Source organism: Pocillopora verrucosa, chromosome 9, assembly GCF_036669915.1.
Source record: "Pocillopora verrucosa isolate sample1 chromosome 9, ASM3666991v2, whole genome shotgun sequence".
In the NCBI taxonomy this organism is placed as follows: Eukaryota; Metazoa; Cnidaria; class Anthozoa; order Scleractinia; family Pocilloporidae; genus Pocillopora; species Pocillopora verrucosa.
Window position 1 is genome coordinate 14,727,076 of NC_089320.1, and position 14,872 is coordinate 14,741,947.

At 33.7% G+C, this 14,872-nt stretch overlaps 1 long non-coding RNA gene across 1 annotated transcript; it reads left to right on the top strand.

Annotated features, from left to right (window-relative positions):
• The first annotated feature begins 1,689 nt into the window (after positions 1-1,689).
• On the top strand, positions 1,690-10,154 carry LOC136283408 (uncharacterized). Its single transcript, XR_010718765.1, has 5 exons — positions 1,690-1,922; positions 2,717-2,797; positions 3,445-3,528; positions 5,331-5,410; positions 8,813-10,154. It is a non-coding gene; the product is annotated as an uncharacterized lncRNA (long non-coding RNA).
• Positions 10,155-14,872: the final 4,718 nt, after the last annotated feature.

Genomic DNA, 14,872 nt, shown 5'->3' on the forward strand with positions numbered 1-14,872 from the left:
CCTATATGCAGAAGACCGTAGACCTTTGCAGAAAGATGATTGGGTGAATGCAATTCAGTGAAGAGTAATGGGGGCCACTGCACTCGTTTATGAGTAACTAGCACATAAAGTTAAGGGTGATGCTATAGTAACCTGTCGTCGGGAAAATGGTCGCAAAAAGGGGGAAAATTGAACAGCTTTTGGTACAAGTACCGTTTTCAAGGACACACTCGAGAAGTGTCCATAGTACAATCCATCAAAGAATGGTATTTAAAGTAGCGAATTCATGTAAAGCCACCTTAGGTTTAAATTATCAATCAAATAAAAATGAAATCACTCGAAAAAATTCATGAACTTTTCTTGGTAATCATTTCTTTTTAGATAGCTTAATAGGCTGTTTTACAACTTTGTTTCTCTTAGGACACCATTGTTTTAACTTGGCTGGGCTGTGTTTCATTCAAAACGAGATAGAAGCTAGAGAGTAGAATCTTTTTGCAAACGCGACCTGAAAAAGTGAGAAAGAGTCGGAAGAAATACAAATCGAATTTTGTATAAGTTGTGAAATAACTGTGTTAAGTTGCGTTTTTAATTATTAAAATAGTACCTTTGGAAAGGAACTGGAACATTGTCATTGCTAGGCACTTCGAAAAACTATCTGCAAAGAAAATTGGTTCCAAAAAATGAGGAACCAAAGAATGGTACCTAGGAAACGCCCCCTTTAAACATCACAACATCAAAGTAAACCCCATCAACCATAAACGGGCCATCAGAAAAAGGGGAATGTCGCTAGTAATGAAACTCCAAATGGAAACGTGTAACTGCCTGAAGCGCGGGAAAGCACCTACGATAAAGTCGCGTTCGGTTTAGTCCAGCATTTCACTGGTGATAAGGTGGGGCCAGTTTTCCATGATTCAAATTGTATCCCCCTCTGCCTTCCCAAAGCCATTTTCAGCATTTTCCCAGGCCTGTATTTTGAAACGAGGGCATGAGCGAAAAATTCTTTAAACCTTAATGCTGGCTGTTTTCTACTAAGACGAAAAAATGTCTAGATTTTCCATTGTTTGCCCTCTTAAATCTGAAATTCAGATTCCACTTCCAAATTCCTATTGATCAGCGTACTTTTCTGTGTAGTTGTAGCCGGAGGTTCAACTTCCCCAAAACATTATTCGAACATTTATTTGTATTTTGTAAGTTTAAACAGTACAACATCAACTTTCCGAATGATAGCGTTCTCAGACGAGCAAAAGCAGCTAATCATCATATCACACAGATACAGCTATGACCAAACGTTCGACCACATCGCCTGACAAAGACTAGCAATATGGCATTAGAAATTGTGCGATCTCAACAAGATTGATAATGACTGAATCATAAGACAAACTTGTTTAATAGACTAACAAGGCAACTCAAGTTAAATCAGTTCCTTGAATAATTAAATTCAAAAAATTCTTATTTTCATTTATCCATTTATTTCTTTTTCTTTTTCAGTTGTATTCCATCTGAGTTCTAAAGTGTACGTAATATTTCTACGACCATATTTGTACCCTTTGAAATTTACCAAGTTCGAAATCAGGCATCATCAGGCTATCCCATTTTGTTACGTTATTGAACGACAGTAGCCGAACAGCTACTCGGTGCTTTTCGGTTTGCCTTTCAAAGTCGGAAAACTCATTTAAATTACAAATAATTTTTCACAGTTAATATTCATATTTGCCAGCAGTCTTGCACGTGGAAAGAGCGAAAGAAGTTCGAGAAATTTCAGCGTCTTTTGCAGCTTTTCTGGGGCCACAAAACATATCACTTCCACCGTTATAACCTTAGATACAGTATGGTCCGTTCTGTCAAGTCCAGCGTGTGTTTCTTCGTTCGAAGTTGCTGAGTAAGGTGGCTCAAATCCGACGTCGAGGATTGATGGAAGTCATTTTGTTTCGAATTTTCCCGAGGTACGTAACTCAAGTATGATACACATTTAATATAAGTACAGTGTCTCGCCGTTGCCCTCGAAAATCAGGTCAAACTGCAGAACAAGGTACAAAAAGGAAGAGTATAGGGTACAGAATAAGACTACTTCTCAACTGCAGCCGCCATGACAGTTCTTATTGCAGCATGGAACTTTTTGGAGCAACAGTGAGAAATTGTTAATCTAATGTTAGATTATTGATATTTGTGTGCGTATCCATCGCTTTTTGTTTCTATACTCGTTTTTACTCTACATGCAATCATTTATGCCCACAGCATGTCAAAATTTAATTTGCTGTCAATGGGCTTATTGATTCCATGACACACAAGGTTTAAACTTAGGCGAAGTCATTGTGTAATGTACTTAAGCGAGAAAATTCCACTCAACAATGTCCCTCTCCATCCAGGAATAAAAGTCATTTAATTAAATACCAGTGAACTGTCGAAGAAATCTAACAAAATACTTAAGGGAGCTCGGCTCATCCAGGAGAAGAAGCGGAGGCTCCAAGTATCTTCACACCTCACTTAACAGAATATGCTCCATTAGCAGCAATGGATGTCATAATTAGTTTTGTGTTCATGGATTGGCTTTTATCTCGCATCGCTTTTCAGAGGATTTCGAATGTAACTTTACTTCACCGTTGTTTGAGTTCTTTCGATCTAGACAACAATCTTTATTATACACGGTAAACTGAAGTACATGTATTTAATTTAAGATGAGTATACTCCTATTCGAAATCGATTTGAACTGTATCTTGTATTTTCTTTCTCTCTTCAGCACAACATCAAGCATAGAATGAGAACAGCTCGAAATAAGACATTCGAGGAAGGAAATAGAAACTTGAGAATTTTTTCTGAGGTAAGTTTTTCAATTTTTTCAAAACGAATTCGGCGCTTGTACGTCTTATCTGTTTTGAATGCTTTCACTCCTTAGATCTCATCAGTAATTCTCCTTACTGTCTTTCATACAATTCTTATGATGTTAGTTTGGAGAATTTGGTGTTGGATCAACCAACAGTCCCCTTGATATTTTTCTCTGTTCTCATCAGTTGTCTGTTCGACATTAATAATAAATAGCTAATGATTATCGTGCATGAAAATACATCTAACCTACCTAGTGTAGCGACAGTTTAGCATATCAAATATTCCTTTAATTTCTATATATTTTCAGAGAATACGGATCCTGAAAAGGAGTAAAAAAAAAGGAAATGCTTCTTAAGAGTTGATGTCACTTATATTATTATTATCAGAGGTTTATCTGATAAAAAATTATCCGTTTTGTTTTTCTTTCCGAATCTGAAAAAAGATACCTTTTTAGTTATTACGAGTACTTATCTAAGGAAAAGTTTTCTTGCATTTTTTTCTTTCTCCCAAGGCAGCGTCAACCATAAAATAAATAACTTGAGACTCAAACGAGACCAACTATAGTTGACAACATATTAGAGAACTTATTCTACAAAGATGAAATTTTTCAATTCCAAAATTGATATTTTATTTTACTTGCAGAGTCCAATGGAAGAAATATAAACTACGATGGGCAAGGAAGAATTGCAAGGTTACAATGATGGAATAAAACAGAATCTGAGTGATGTGAGTGAACTAAGCAATTTATTGTTTTGTTAGTAGTTAAAAGCAGTCTTTAAAAAGGAAATTTATACAACGTCGCCAAAATACTCAGCTAAAGTTGCCTTAATTTGGAATATTCTAAATTATTCGGTCAATACCACATCATTAATATAACATTAACATTTTCTTGCCTTCTTGTTAATTGTTGCTACACTTGTCAGTCCTTTCCCCAAAAGGGACACGCCTAGTCCTTTAATAGCGTGAGATATGTCATTTTAAAGATCATTCTATAATTGGATTTGAAGTGTCTTGAGAAGGAGAAAAAGGTAACGATTTGGAAAGAGAAATAAACAGAGAGATGTAGGAAAACTCAATGAAAGCCTAGTTAATTATTTGCTTGTAGTAATCCACGACAACAATTACACTAAAAGAGGAGGAGAAATTAAAGGGAGGAGGAAGGTCAAATTTTCTGAGCGTGTCAGGTCTGGAGACAAATATGATGAACTCGAGAAACTGAAACTTCCATCAAAACTCGTAAATCTTGCAAAAAGAACTGTCTATTGTCATGAAAGTCACCAGATAGTCTTATAATTTCATTGTTCAATGAATTTCGGATGCTATGACCCTGTTACTGTTCCTCGTTACTTTAGCATCTTTGTTAAGAATTGATAATATAAAATATGTAGTAGACATAACCTTTTTTATTTAAACGCAAATAAATCTATTTTAAAAATACTCAATGAATGGTGCCATTGATTGAACTATTGCAAATAATTTAGTTGATATTATGTCATTTTACAAGTGCCTTCTTTTCTTTTGTATTTGTTACTGATGAACTCCAGGAATACTCCATATTGATGCCAAAAAACAAAGCCTGAAAATAAAACTATTGTACATGTAGATTGCTTTTCTAGTCAAGTTCTACCTTTTCAGACGAATGTTTCGCACCACCAAACTTAAAATAATATATATTAAGCGACACAGAATTATTTCTTACACCAAGAAAAATAAATCTTAAATTCAAAAAGGACCTCTCTCGACTTAATAAAAATGTAACATAAAAATAATCCAGACCAGTCAAAGACATTTTCAACTAAAAGAAGATTATTAGAGAAGTCGATAATATTGTGTGTTAATTTCAAATTTTTATCCAAAATGTAAACAAGTAAATATCAGGGTTAAGTTAAGAATCAATTGTCGCTGGTTTGGCCAATCTTTTTTATTATCTGTAACGAAACCATGAGTAACGCTTATGGGAAGCCACCCAATACCATCAAATTGTCTGACAAATATCCCTTTCACCTGACATCAAATAAAGATAGGTTACTTGGACAATGAGGTCAAACGTCGGGTATGCGAGAGGAGATAAATTTTGGGCACCGTGCGCCAATTTCCCGCGCAAATTTTACGGGGAAAACTTAAGAAACAATTGCTGTCATGTTCAGAGAAATCTGTAAAAGGAAGAAAAATAGGGGAAGGAACACTCGAGTCTTTTAGAACACAAAGCTTATTCAAATACGGGCATCCTGTTGATTAATCATTCTGTTTAAGCTCAACCAAAATAGTTATCTGCCTCTAAAACATCGTGACTTATTAGCTTGTGTAGTTGTTTGTAACTTTTGTGAGGCAACTTGGTTTTGACAGCCGAAAGCACACTACCGAGTCATTTCAACGTTCGCACATGCGCACACGTTTGACACCTGTGTTGGCCTCTAAGGAGCACTAGTGGTAATAGTTAAAAGAATGCTTATAGCTTATTCGATGAAGAGGAAATCAACCGTGTGCATTTTGTGTTATTCAGTCAATTTGTTTCATTGGACTTGCAGTGTCAAAAGAAGAGGATTCAAAGAGGATTGGATAATGGAATGGGAAATGAACAGAGAGATAAAGGAGACCTCGGCTGAAAGTAAGTTATTTGAATCATTATTTTTCCGATAATTCAAAGCAATCCATTACAATAGGAATTAAAAAACGTCACCAAAGTATTCATTTTTCTGATGATTCTGTCACTTTTTCTTGTCTCGTTTTTGTTGGATAAATTTCCGAGGGAATGATAATAGATAACAAGAAAATGATAACTTTAATGAAAAACAATATGATTTGACAATTAAAACTACCTTTTACATTTTCCAGTATAGAATAAAAAGCTTAGCTTAAACAAAGTGAGCAGTTAAAACAATTTAAAAGGTTTTCTTACGGAATTTTTTTATCATGAAACCTGTTTTACTCATATCAAGAAGATAACTTGTTGATATCACTCCATATTTCACTTTGTCAAGTTTAGAGCTCATAAACAGCTGTAGCATTTCAATTAGAAAACTTGTTAATATCACACTATATTTTCACTTTGTCAAATTTAAAGTCCATTAACCGCTGTAGCGTTTTGAGGTCCTTAATGGATACAAAAAAATTGGTATCATCTGCAAAAAGTGTGAAATTGAGTAATTTGGTAATTAATTAATGTAAAGTAAAAATAAAAGAAGTCATAAGGAGTTTCACCTAGGAATACCACAGAGCATGCAACAGATAATGCATGTAATGCAAGTAATTCAAAGCAATCAATTGCAAAAACAATTTAGAGAGAGAGTCAAGATACTCATTAGTATAATTTCTCAAGTGGCTATAGAGATTCTCGTGCTCTGATTCGTCTGCCTATAGCAGGGATGTCAAATTTCAAAATGGCTACCTTGCCTTTTTTCGATTTAACCGCGGAAGAGATAAACTTCAATTTCAATTCCTAAGGGCATAAAAGATGCTACTAGTTTAGCCTGATACTTTTCAAAAGTAGGAAAAAAGTTTTTGCTGTTAAATTCTAGTGGAACCTAGCCCCTTATCTCAATACGAGCAATCAAAACACTTGCAACACTTCCCAACTGGAAAATCGAATTTTCTTTTCAATCGAGCAGACTAGAGCTAAAAATTGCAACTTTATGGAAATTAGCGATGCGCTCCCACAAATCTCAAACATCCTTGAAAGGCACAAGCTTACCAGCTACCATTAGGAAAGACCCACAGTATGAGCCTCACTCATCTCTGCAAGCATGCTACAGCAGTTAAGATAGGGCAATTATAGTGTTAAGAACTATTTTAAATGAGTACAATTTGAAAAAAGGTTTTCTGTGAATGTCGTGTGGTGTTATCAAGGATATGGTTTCTAGATTTTCAGAAGGAATTTTCAGCAGGGACATAACAAAATGTTTTTTTTCGGATTATACTTTATACATGTAAATCATTAATTTAATGTTTCAACACGAGCAGCAAAATCAAGGTTAACATCTTTCGAATTCAAGAAAAGAGAATTTATTAGTTAAGCTCAATGGACTTGCTTTATTGCTAAGCAGAGCCTCGGCCCTTTTTGCAAGAGAAAAACCTTTTCTGAGGGAAAGAGGATTTCACCAAAAAACGGAATTTCTAAACATGGACGGTACTTGTCATCTTTAATCTTGAATGTTTAACCAGGTGTAGCTCAAAACTGTTGCTGAAAAAATCATAGCAAAGTCTTTTTAAGAGACAGACAAATTATGATGGGCAAGTAAAACTTACTTTTCATTGATAGAGGTAACTTGTGCATTTACAGATATACACAACAATTTTCATCCTCAAGTGGCTTGTGATTCAAATGATATATCCGTCATCGAATAGCTTTTTAAACGAACAGAAGATATTATGGGAAATCAACAAAGCGAAGGACTTTTTTTAAATGTTTTATTTCTCCCACGATTTATCTGTAACAAAATCAGGCACGTTCCCCATTTTAAAGGTTCCTCAAAAGTAAATTTTGTTAAAACACTATAAATTCAAAAAAGCCATAATATTATCAAACTTTGCCTTTGCAAGTCTGCTACATAAAATAGACTAACAAAAAAGTAGACGAGCGAGACTGTGACCCATAGATGCAAAATTAAAAAATGACCTTGTTCTACAGAAAATGTTTCTTGTCCTTTTCATCGACAAAAAGAGCGGATGTCATGTATAAAATTTTGCCGCAAAGTCAAGGTTCTCTCTCTTCATGTAGCCATGTGCAATGTGTTGAAAAATGAATTTCTAGATCAGGAAGCTTTCTTTAGTATGTTTTTTATTTCATTAAGAGAGCAACGGGTTTTTAAATAAAGATACTTCTCAAATTGAATACGACCTTTTTTTTTCAACAAAAGGAGACCCAAGGAGAAAAATTAAAAAATGCATTAACGATAGAAATTTGTTTGTTTTTAAGGAACAAAAGCAGTTTTCCTTTTCATTTTGTTTTTGTGCGTCATCCTGTATCGTTTTTAGCCTTTTATATTGAAGTTTTAGAGGAGAGATTTGGATGTGTTCCCTCTGTGCTCCAGCTGTTTATCAGCCTATCTGTCTTTAAAAAGCGAAAAGATAAAATTTTCTTTTCAAATTGTACGGATTGCAAATAGTGACCTTTCTTTTGCTACTTGATAATTTTTACACAGGAGACAGAAAAATTTAACCAAAAATAAGAATTTTTTGAAATCGAAAAATGTTTGTTGGACAGAGTAAAAAGTTTTGTCAGTGAATAACTTAAGACCAAAATAAAAATATGAAACTTTCTTAGTACCTTTAAAACAAACTTCTAGAAGTTATTGGAAGTGTTCAATTTTAAAAAAGGTTACACTTTAAATAAATATTGACAGTATTCATTTTCTTAAGGATGCACTTTAACTCTTACAGCAAAGAGGAAATTCTCTGCAACTCTCATGTTTTTATTTTTACATTTAAAATTTTTTCCCTAAGATATTCTTCTTTTATGATGATTACTTTTCCTTTTTATTAGCGTTTCTGTTCTTGAGGTAATGCACATTGCTTGGCTCGTTCGACGACCACATCCTCCCACCGTAGTTTAAATTTAAGTTGTAAATTTGTAATTTCGAGTAGCGTTAATCTTAAAAGGAGCAGAAATGTAGTAAATTTTAAGAGCATCGAGAATTTTTCCGAAAGAAAAAATTCAGAATAAAAATTCTCGGAGCTCTTAAAATCGAATTAATTTCTGCTCCTTTAAAGATTAAAAGGAAAAAGAAAATCGACCAACGGGGCCTTGGGCCCCTTGGAGATGCTTTAGCAACTTAAATTAAACGACGGCGGGGATACGGCCGTCGTTTAATTTGAGTTGTTAAACGTGCACTACCGCTAGACCACGGAGGCTTTTGGTAAGAAAGTCCAGCAAAATTACACTAGAAGTAGATTGGGTCCCATTGTTTACAGAAACAATAGGTTTTGATTTGTGTTTGATTCTAACTGCTATCATCCTCCTGAGACTCGTAGCTATCGTGTTTACCTTGCATTCTTTTTTTCTTTTTTGCAGGTTGCTTGAATTTCATAATGGAAGAAAGAAATATATGAAAGTCTCAGTCTATATTTAAAGCAATAAAAAGAATTTTCGAGTAAAGTAAGAAACTGTTTTTAGGCCCTATTTTAGCAGCGAAAGTAGATGTTAAAATTTATTTCAAGTGTTACTTTACTAGATAAAGAGTGATAAAAATTGTGTCGATATAAAACTGCGAGTGTGTAAGTAAATAACATTTTTTTCTGTGACTTAAGAAGAGAAAGCAAAACGTCTGATGAAATTTGCTTCGTTTAAAGTCGTTCAAAAAATTTAATCCAAAAGTGCAATTGAAGAACCGTTCGAAACCCTCTGAAGATCTTATAGTAGTGATTGTGCAAGTGAAAAGTCATTTCAATAAATAAGTGTAGAAGAAGTGCAGATAAAACTTTTTTTGTAAGAATCCGGCTTTCAATGTGCGTTTAAAGTCGTACAAAAATATGTCAAACTGTGGTGCAAGTGGAGAGTTGTTTTAAAATCGGTGAAAGTTTAGCAGTAGTGCTGGTAAAAAGTCGTTCACAAATCTGTCAAAATCTAGTAATGCAAGTGAAAAAAATTTGAATCTGTCAAAATGTAGAAGTAATTGCGAGTTTCAAGTCGTTCAATGATCAGCCTAGTTTTATTAGTGCAAATGGAGGGTCCAAGTAACAAGTCGTTTTAAAAATATGTGAAATGTAATGCTAGTGACCAGTCGTTCAGAAAATCTATTAAATAATTAGCCTGCCTACACAGATCTATCAAGTTTAGCAGTGCAAATAAAAAGTAGGTGAGAGTCAAATAAAATAATTATTCAGAGAATCTGTCAAAGTGTATTACTGCAAAAGAAAAAGTCGTTTTATAATCTGTCAAAAGTCTAACAATAGAAGTACAAATAAAAAATCGTTTCGAAATCTATCAAAGTCTAGCAATAGTAGTGCGAATAAAACGTCGTTTTTAAATCTGTCAAAGTCTATTAGAAGTAATGCAAATAAAAATGAGTCATGTGAAAATCTGTCTAGCAATAGTAGCGCAAGTGAGGAAGTCGTTTCTAAATCTGTCAAAGTCAAGAATTAGTAGCGCAAATAGAAAGTCGTTTCAATTCTAGTACTAGTAGTGCAAATAAAAAGTCGTTTTTAAATCTGTCAAGTCTAGTAATACTAGTGCAATTGTAAAAGTTGTCTCTAAATCTGTCAAAGTCCAGAATTAGTAGTGCAAATAGAAAGTAGTTTCTAAATCTGTCAAAGTTAAGTACTAGTTGTGCAAATAGAAAGTCGATTTAAAATCTGTTGAAGTCTAGTAACAGTATTGCAAATAGAAAGTCGTTTTAAAATCAGTTAAAGTCTAGCAATAGCAGTGCAATTGAAGAAATCGTTTCTAAATCTGTCAAAGTTAATTACTAGTAGTGCAAATAAAAAGTCGTTTCTAAATCTGTCAAAGTTAATTACTAGTAGTGCAAATAAAAAGTCGTTTCAAAATCAGTCAGAGTTTAGTAATAGTAGTGCAATCATGGAAAAGTCGTTTTAAAATCTGTCAAAGTCAAGAACTAGAAGTGCAAGTAGAAATTCGTTTTTAAAACTGTCAAAGACTAGCAATAGTAAAGCAATTGAAAAGTCGTTTCAAAATCTCTCAAAGTCAAGAACTAATGGTGCGCAAAAAAGAAAGTCGTTTTAAAACTGTCAAAGTCAAGCAATAGTAGTGCAATTGAAAAAATCGTTTCAAAATATGTCAAAGTCAAAGAGTAGTTGTGCAAATAGAAAGTCGTTTCAAAATCAGCCAGAGTTTAGCAATAGAAGTGCAATCATGGAAAAGTCGTTTCAAAATCTGTGAAAGTCAAGAATTAGTAATGCAAATAGAAATTCGTTTAAAAACTGTCAAAGTTTAGCTGCAATAGTAGTGCAATTGAAAAAGTCGTTTCTAAATCTGTCAAAGTAAAGAACTAGTAGCGCAAATAGAAAGTCGTTTTTAAAACTGTCAAAGTCTAGTAATAGTAGTGCAATTAAAAAAAGTCGTCTCTAAATTTGTCAAAGTTAAGTACTAGAGGTGCAGAAAGAAGTCGTTTCAAAATCTGTCAAAGTCAAGTACCAGAAGTGCAAATAGAAAGTCGTTTCAAAATCTGTCAAAGTCAAGTACCAGAAGTGCAAATAGAAAGTCGTTTCAAAATCTGTCAAAGTCTAGTAATAGTAGTGCAAAAAGTAAGTCGTTTTAAAGTCAGTCAGAGTTTAGCAATAGAAGTGCAATCATGGAAAAGTCGTTTCAAAGTCAAGCACTAGTAGTGCAAGTAAAGTGCAATTGAAAAAGTCGTTTCAAAATCTGTCAAAGTTAAGCACTAGTAATGCAAATAGAAAGTCGTTTTTAAAACTGTCAAAGTCTAGCAATTGAAAAGTCGTTTCAAAATCTGTCAAAGTTAAGTATTAGTAGTGCAAATAGAAAGTCGTTTCAAAGTCTAGTAATAGTAGTGCAAATAGAAAGTCGTTTTAAAGTCAGTCAGAGTTTAGCAATGATAGTGCAATCATGGAAAATTCGTTACAAAATCTGTCAAAGTCAAGAACTAGTAGTGCAAATAGAAAGTCATCTTTAAAACTGTCAAAGTCTAGCAATAGTAGTGCAATTGAAAAGGTCGTTTCAAAGTCTAGTAATGGTAGTGCAAATAGAAAGTCGTTTTAAAATCAGCCAGAGTTTAGCAATAGTAGTGCAATCATGGAAAATTCGTTTCCAAATCTGTCTAGCAATAGAAGTGCAAGTAGAAAGTCGTGTCAAAGTCAAGGTTAAGTAGTGCAATTGGAATAGTCGATTTAAAATCAGTCAGAGTCTACAACAGAAGTGCAATTGGAAAAGTCGTTTCTAAATCCGTCAAGGTCTCTCAGTAGTAGTGCAATTGAAAAAGTCGTTTTATAATCTGTAAGTCTAGCAATAGTAGTGCAATTGAAAAATTGGTCGCTAAATCTCTCAAAGTCAAGTATTAATAGTGCAAATAGAAAGTCGTTTCAAAATCTGTCGAAGTCTACTAATAGTAGTGCAAATAGAAAGTCGTTTTAAAATCAATCAGAGTCTAACAATAGTAGTCCAATCATTGAAAAGTCGTTTCAAGATCTGTCAAAGTCTAGCTGTAGTAGTGCAATTGAAAGAGTCGTTTTAAAATCTGTCAAAGTCTAGCGATAGTAGTGCCAATAAAAAGTCGTTTTTATTTCTGTCAAAGTCTAACAATAGTAGTGCCAATAAAAAGTCGTTTCAAAATCTATCAGTAGTAGTGCAATCGAATAAGTCGTTGAAATCAGTCAAAGTCTAGTAATAGTAGTGCAAATTAAATTCGTTGTAAAAGTCTTTCAAGTCTAGCAGTAATAGTGCAACTGAAAAGTCTGTCAAATGTAGAGCTTAAAGTAAAAGTCCTTCTATAATCTGTCAAAGTGTCCTATCATTCTATTTAATTAGAGAAAAGGGATTTGTAATGTAGTTGCAGTGTCAGAGAGAAGAAATAATAAATACCAAAAGCAATACGATATAAGTCGGTTTCGACTCAAAAGTTTATTCATATATTTTCATTTATATTCCAAAATATCTTGAACTTCTTCCTTGTCAGGGTTCAAACCTTAAAGAGATAGAAAACAGATGTTTTATTTTTGAAAGATCACCACAATAATTGCATACAGATTTTAATCTACAGATGTTACTTGTTAAAACATAATACTTTTTTTCTGTTGCAAACGCAAAATTGATGTTTTATGTCAATTCAAGTTTGCTCGCTTTTCTCGGCCCTTGTATAACCTTGATGAATCTCAAAAGAATAATTGCTTAGTCTGAGTTTTTACCTTGAGTGGCAAGAAATATATGAGAAGGAAAAGCTTACCTTTACGTCAAAGAACATTTATTTAGAGGAGAGCAAGTCAATTAAGAAAAACAATTCAAAATGTTTTGTACAGAGGTGGAATTCCAATCAAGTGCTTATTAAACATTCCCACGAGGTTGAGACATGTACTGGGTGAACCTATTGTTTCTAGTAACAATGGGAGCGAACCTACTTCTAGTGTAATTTTGCCATGTTCTCTTACAAAAAGCCTCAGTGGTCTAGCGGTTGTGCACATTTAACAATTCAAATTAAACGGCGGCTGTATCCCCCAGCCGTCGTTTAATTTAAGTTGTTAAAGCACATCGGAGGGGTTCAGGCCCCATTGGTCGGTTTCTTTTTCTTTTTAATCTTTAAAGAAGCAGAATTGTTGTTGATTTTAAGGTCACCAAGAATTTTTTCCAGGAATTTTTTTCTTGAGAGAAAAAATTCCCCAAAAAAAATTATCTGAGATCTTCAAATTAAAAAGATTGTGATTTAAGGAAATCTACAACTTAAACTAAACAAGGGAGAGTAAAATGGCCGTCATGTCGTGCGCTGAAGTCGTGCACAACAACACGGAGGCAAAGAGTTACCGTAAATGAGAAATCCATTACAATAACTGGAGAACGAGAGGATCTTTGTTTTAAATACGATAAAATGATGATTAAACGTAGAAATGAGCTCTAGTTTAAACAAACTTGGGCAGGAATTTACTTTGCGAAATATTGAGGAAAGCCAGTGGCTCTGAAAAATATGCACCGTAAAAATGTTTTTTGTAAACTTAAAAAAACATAATAAACCTGTTATTCTAAGAAATGTTGGTACTTAAAACTAAAAGTAATGATGTTTGCAAAAAAAAATCGGAAATCCAAACATTTCCTTCTCCTAACTACGTGCAGTCAACTTTTTCTCCGTGGTTTACCATTGTTTTTGTTTGGACATGAATTGAAATTGTAGCTACATGAGAAAGAAATCTCATCCTTAAGAAATAGAATAATTTTAGATTCCATCATCTCTTAAATTTTTATCTTATCCTTCACCAGATACATCAGATTTTCTCGTACATTTGAGTGACTGTTGTTCTTTACTCTGATAGAACGTTTCACTTTATATTATTATAGGACTATTCTAGTTAGAGTATGTTGTTTTCACCGTGAAAAGTACTTAACTTAAAACAGACAGCCACGCCTTCGCTTAACCTCTACCAAATTATGATTCTTTAGTTAATTGCTCCTTCGCCAAAGATGCAAAATTTTCAACACCACCATTATTTTGAAATAGAATAGAAAAAAACGTTATTTGAAACTATGATCAAGTGTTAAGCTTTTGATGTTCTTGAGATACAACTTCATTTAAAACTAAGCAGTTCCCCATCAGATTAAAAAGCAATCTTAATACGGAAAGCTAAGAAGCCCAGCTCATAAATACATGTGCGCAGTAACCATATTGTGGATTAAAAAATTACCTTTATTTAAACCTTCTTGTCAAAACCTTTTTATGGACAGCCATTAAAAAATTCATGGGCTATTTTGTATTACATCTGCCCCGTAAGAAATTTTAAACTGGAGAAAACTTTTGGCATTATTATACGTGGTGTTTCCTGAGACAAACTGAATAACATCATGTTTCATCCTAATTTTTCGTAGCATGCTTCCCTTGGTAATTGTCACTAATATATCAGAACCTTTTTAGAAAGAGGGCATGTTAGAAAAAAAATCAACCTACATGGGACGCTTGATAACGGTAATCTTTCCACGTTTTTCTGTATCATTGAAAACAAATTAAAAGAAATCGTTTTACTCGCAGATAAATACAAAAAAATGTGAGATATCAAGATAATTACAGTTCCTTACTATATGCACTCAAAGCTTTAGCTGCGAGGGTTTTCGCCGGAATTGAAGCTAAACTGGAATGAAATCTCATCCTTATATGAAAGATGGAAAATTAATCGCTGAAAACTATGTTAAAATCCAAAAGTAAATTACGGGTTAGAGAGTAATTGAGAGTATTGTTGATATTCCATTTTTTGTCTGATTTGTACTTAGTTCTCACTTGTAGAGAGTTTTTCAGCAACACCTTTGGGTTACAATTGTCCCTTTTTCTCATTCACCTCGAGCAACTCTTCATAGGTAAGAAAAGTAGATGTCTTTAGCTGTACAAGTGTTTGGTTGAAAAGACTATGGAATTATATCAGAAACGTTCGTGACTTAAAATTGCTCCTTTTTCTCTCGAAATGTACC